This window comes from Arachis stenosperma, chromosome 8, assembly GCF_014773155.1.
Source record: "Arachis stenosperma cultivar V10309 chromosome 8, arast.V10309.gnm1.PFL2, whole genome shotgun sequence".
Taxonomy (NCBI): Eukaryota; Viridiplantae; Streptophyta; class Magnoliopsida; order Fabales; family Fabaceae; genus Arachis; species Arachis stenosperma.
The window spans coordinates 30,442,351-30,447,459 of record NC_080384.1 but is presented as its reverse complement, the minus strand read 5'-3'; positions in this window follow the sequence as shown (position 1 = coordinate 30,447,459).

Sequence of the window (5,109 nt, the reverse complement as noted above, 5' to 3'; positions counted from 1 at the left end):
TCTGGGCATGCATGTGTAATCATATTATTTATAGTCTAATTATATCTTCTATTTGTTTATTTAATTTATCTTATATTTTTATGTATGTGCATGCATGTATTTGTATATTATTCTATAATCTTTTTCAAAATTCAAAATATGTCTATCATAGTTGATATTCCTGTGTTGTATGCTTACATTTTTATATGTATGTAGATCGTAGAAAAGGAGTTGTTTAGATTGCTAAAGGAAAAGTTGGGTACAAAGTTCAATTCCTTTGTGTCAGAAAAGTTGAGTGTGGTACCTGGAGACATTTCTAAACAGGACTTGGATTTGAAGGACTCCATTCTAATGGATCATATTTGCAATCAAACTGATATTATAGTTAATATTGCTGCAACTACTAACTTTGATGAAAGGTATATAAATATCAATAATGTTAGAGAAATAAAAAAAAAAGTCAGAATTTATTTTGTTTAATATTTATTAATGATTGCAATAATTAATAGATATTAAATGAGATAAGTTCTGATTGTTTTTATTAATTTTTTTTGTTAACAAACATGTTCATATAAATATATATCAATTATTTGAGATCATTAAATTTTGTATATAACCACGTAATAACAACATATTTTTCTTTTTTATTATCTTCTAAATATTATTGTTATTAAATGCAGATACGATGTTGCATTTGGTATTTGTTGGGATACCATGAGGAGTTCTTGACTACCGGGGAGACTTCGGGGAGGAATCAAGTGAGATAATATAAGATGAGAAGATATCACATCCAACTCAAAACCTTAAGGTAGTAAATTAATGAGTCTCTCATCTTATAAACTCCTCACTCTTCCTTACTTTTTTTGATGTGGGACTAACTTCAATACTCCTCACACTTGCAACATTAACAATCTCCCCCTCAAGTGTGAGCCTCCACATCAAGCATCAACTCCCCCTCTTTCTAGCTCCTCCACCACGAGTATTTGTCCATCACACCGCGGGACACGCCGTCTGGACCACCTTTTTCTGGAAGATTTTCGATGCTTCACCTTGAATACCTCTTAGAACCACCAAACCGATTAACCATCGGCTCTGATACCACTTTGTTTAGCCACCGTGGGGGCTCTCGACCACCGGAGAGACTTCGGAGAGGAATCAAGTGAGATAACATAAGATGAGAAGACACCACATCCAACTCGAAATCTTAAGGTAGTAAGTTAATGTGTCTCTCATCTTATAAACTCCTCACTCTTCCTTGCTTTCTTTGATGTGGGACTAACTTCAACACTCCTCACACTTGCAACATTAACAGGATCGACGTGAAATTTAGACTGCAGATTCTTCACATCTTGTTCTTCATTTTGAACGGTGGAGATTTTAATTGGAGGTCTGTGGAGGGAGAAATAGGCTTCGAACAGCAGCTCTTTTTTTGGGTATATTTCATATTGCTTCTCATTTGTAAACTTTGGTGCTTTGATGTTTTGGTTGGTTATATGCACGTTTTTGTGCATTGTTTGAGACTTTTTTGTACCTCATTTGATTATAGTGGAGCTATTTCATTGGTCTGGACAACCCGTGGTTTTTACCTCTCACTTTGAGGGAGTTTTCTACGTTAAAATCTTAGTGTGTTTATTATTGCTTACTTGCTATATTTGTTTGTTCATAGTTGCTGCCATATTGTGTTGTGAGTGTTTCCATATTATTCTTGTGTTGGATATTTGCATTATTTTCACTGCTAGGCTCTTACATACTGGCATCAGAGCTTGTTGGTATTTTTCTGGGCTTGTGATTCTGTGAACTATGGAAGCTAATACTAATACTAGTAGGATGATCACTCTTAATGGTTCTAATTATGATTTGTGAAAGTCAAAGATGAAAGATTTGCTTTATGTTAAAAATTTTCATCAACCAGTGTTTGGTACAGAGAAGCCTAATGATAAATCTGATGATGATTGAACTTTGTTGCATAGACAAGTTTGTGGATATATTAGGCAGTGGGTTGACGATAATGTGTTGAACCATATTATTGGAGAGACACATGCTCGGACCCTTTGGATTAAACTTGAACAATTGTATGCTCAGAAAACTGGGAATAACAAGATGTTTTTGATCAAACAGTTGTTAGCTTTGAAATATACAGATGGGACATCAATGACAGATCACTTGAATAATTTTCAATGAATTATGAATCAGTTATCTTTCATAGGTATCAAGTTTGATGAAGAGGATCAAGGATTGTTACTTCTTGGCTCCTTACCAGACTCGTGGGAAATTCTCAGAATGTCATTGTCTAATTCTGCTCCTGATGGTGTAATCTCTATGGATCTTACCAAGAGTAGTATTTTGAATAAAGAAATGAGAAGAAAGTCACAAGGTACATCGACTACACATTCAGATGTTCTTGTTTCTGAGTCTAGGGAGAGAAACAAAAGTCGAGGTCCTAAAAGTAGAGATCAAAGCAGAAGCAAGTCTCGAGGAAAGTATAAAAATATTGAGTGTCATCATTGTGGTCAAAAGAGACATGTGAAGAAATTTTGTTGGCAGCTAAAGAAGGAGAAAGCCAAGGCAGGTAAAGACAAGAGCACAAATAAAGATGATGGTAGCAAGGAAGACAAGGTTAATGTAATTCATGATGATTTTCTTGTTGTTAAGGAGTTTGAATCTGTTAACCTTGTTGATAATAGCACTAGTTTGGTGATTGATAGTGGTGCTTCTATTCATGTTACATCTAGGAGGGATTTGTTTACGTCTTATACTCCTGGTGATTTTGGTGATGTAAAAATGACTCATCAAGGTATTGCAAAATGTGCCGGTGTTGGACAAGTTTGCATAGAAACCTCCAACGGTACCAAGTTGACTTTGAAGCGTGTGAAACATGTTCCAGATATTCGGTTGAACTTACTTTCTGTTTGTAAGTTGTGTGATGAAGACTTGGATAGTTCATTCTCTCGTGATAGTTGGAAGCTCACCAAGGGTTCCATAGTTGTTGCTAGAGGTACACGACACTCTACTCTTTATTTAACTCAAGCAAAGATTGTGAAAGATGTTGTTAATGCTGCTGAGTTTGTTGATGAAACTGATTTATGGCATAAGAGGTTATGTCATATGAGTGAGAAGGGCATGAATATGTTATCCAAGAGAAATCTTTTATCTAGTTATAAGGTTACTTTGCAAAAGTGCAACCATTGCTTTGCTGGAAAACAAAACAGGATTTCTTTCAAGAGTCACCCGCCTTCAAGAAAGCCAGAGATACTTAACTTGGTGCATTCTGATGTATATGGACTGATAAAGACAAGAACACTTGGAGGGTCTATTTATTTTGTAACCTTTATTGATGATCATTCTAGGAAACTATAGGTTTACACTTTAAAGACCAAAGATCAAGTTTTGAATCTGTTCAAGCAATTTCAAGCTTCTGTTGAAAGAGAATCTGGGAAGAAGTTAAAATGTATTCGTACTGACAATGGTGGTGAGTACTCAGGTCCATTTGATGCTTATTGCAAAGAGCATGGTATAAGACATCAGAAGACTCCTCCAAAGACTCCTCAGTTGAATGGCTTGGCTAAAAAGATGAATAGAACATTGGTTGAAAGAGTTAGGTGCTTATTGTCACAATCTGGATTCGCAAAATCCTTTTGGGGTGAAACTTTAAGCACTATTGTTCATGTCTTGAACCGGACACCATCTGTTTCCTTGCAATTTAAAGTGCCAGAGAAGGTATGGTCATGTAAAGATGTTTCTTATGATCATTTAAGAGTCTTTGGATGTAAAATTTTTGTTCATATTCCCAAAGATGAAAGATCTAAGCTTGATGTAAAGACTAGGCAGTGTATTTTTATTGGCTATGGCATGGATGAGTTTGGTTACAGATTTTATGATCATGTTAGCAAGAAGGTGATTCGGAGTAGAGATGTTGTCTTTGTTGAAGACCAAACATTGAAGGATGTTGATAATGCAGAGAAGCCAATAGTTCAGCCTATTGATAATTTTTTTAACTTGGATATTACTCCCTCTATGCGTATGGTAGAAGATAGTAGAGTTGAAGCTCAAAATAATGAGCATGATACAAGTGCAGGTGAAGATGGAACAGTTGATCTGATACTTGATGAAGTTCGTGATGATGATCCAGATGAACAACCAGCTTTGGAAATTCCTGCAAATGCACTCAGAAAGTCTACAAGAGAGAGAAAGCCTTCGTCAAGGTATTCTCCACATGAGTTTGTTTTGTTGACTGATGGGAGAGAACTTGAATGCTTTGGAGAGGCTGTTAAAGATGAAATCAAAGCTCAATGGCATGAAGCTATGCAAGAAGAAATGGAGCCCTTACTTGAGAATGATACCTATGAGTTGGTGAAGTGGTGCACGAATTTGTGATTCGCACAACTAACCAGCAAGTGCACTGGGTCGTCCAAGTAATACCTTACGTGAGTAAGGGTCGATCCCACGGAGATTATTGGCTTGAAGCAATCAATGTTTATTTTATTTGTCTTAGTCAGGATTTCAAGAAAATTGTTTGGACTACTTGAACAATAGAGTTACTTGTTTATAAAGGATTGTGGAATATGTTGGGGTTTTGGAGATGCTTTGTCCTTTGACTTCAACTCTTCCTTGAAATCCTCTTCTCACACGCAGGTTCCTTCCATGGCAAGCTCTCTGTAGGGTGTCACCGTTGTCAATGGCTACCTCCCATCCTCTCAGTGAAAAAATTCCTATGCTCTGTCACAGCACGGCTAATCATCTGTCGGTTCTCAATCAGGTTGGAATAGAATCCCTTGATTCTTTTGCGTCTGTCACTAACGCCCAGCCCTCAGGAGTTTGAAGCACGTCACAGTCATTCAATCCCGGAATCCTACTCGGAATACCACAGACAAGGTTTAGACTTTCCGGATTCTCATGAATACCGCCATCAATCCAGCTTATACCACGAAGATTCTGATTAGGGAAGCTAAGAGACATTCATTCAATCTGATGTAGAACGGAGGTAGTTGTCAGGCACACGTTCATGGATTGAGGAAGGTGATGAGTGTCACGGATCATCACCTTCTTCACTATTAAGCGCGAATAAACATCTTAGATAAGAACAAGCGTGTTTGAATGGAAAACAAAGGAATTGTATTAAATCATCGAGAC